We start from the raw sequence: 637 nt of genomic DNA, 5'->3' as shown, positions 1-637 counted from the left end.
GAAGACTTTTGAGGGTCCCTTGGAGGGCAAGGGGATAAAATCAGTCGATGTTTAAAGAAATCAATCCTGCTTATTCCCTGAAAGGTCAAATACCGATGCTGAAGCCACCTAATGAGGAGACGGGAGCCACTGGAGAAGGCCCTGGGTCTTTGGGGCAGATGCAGAGGAGGATGGCGGGGGGGTGAGGTGGAGACTTGCGGACAGTGGCTGGCAGGCCGGACATGACACTATACATGCGAAGGCCGAGGACAACGGCGGCCCGAGCTCTCCGGGGGCTCCCGGCCTGGGCGGGGAGACAAGGCGCCGACCGCCCCGGCAGGCGCGCTTCACGCAGGATAACGGGCGAAGGCTCCACAGAGGCCGGCTGCCGCTGGGGGCCGAACCCGCAACTTCCCGACTCGAAATGTCCACTATGGTACCAGGCGAAAGGGTGTGACTCGTGTGCTCCACCAGGTTGGCGCAGCCCTTCCTGCAAGGCGTGGCCGCACCATCTCTCCCAGGAGCCCCCCGGGCTGGCACCGACCGCCCCTTCCGGCACCGGCCGCCCCTTCCTTCCGGCCTGGGCTAGTCCGGAGCGGAGGGGGCGGGGCCGGAAGCCCGCAGAGAACTAGCGTTGACTTCCTGTTTGCCATGGAAA

This window comes from Macrotis lagotis, chromosome 4 (assembly GCF_037893015.1).
Source record: "Macrotis lagotis isolate mMagLag1 chromosome 4, bilby.v1.9.chrom.fasta, whole genome shotgun sequence".
Taxonomy (NCBI): domain Eukaryota; kingdom Metazoa; phylum Chordata; class Mammalia; order Peramelemorphia; family Peramelidae; genus Macrotis; species Macrotis lagotis.
The sequence above is the reverse complement of the archived record's forward strand: the minus strand, read 5'-3'. Positions refer to the sequence as shown.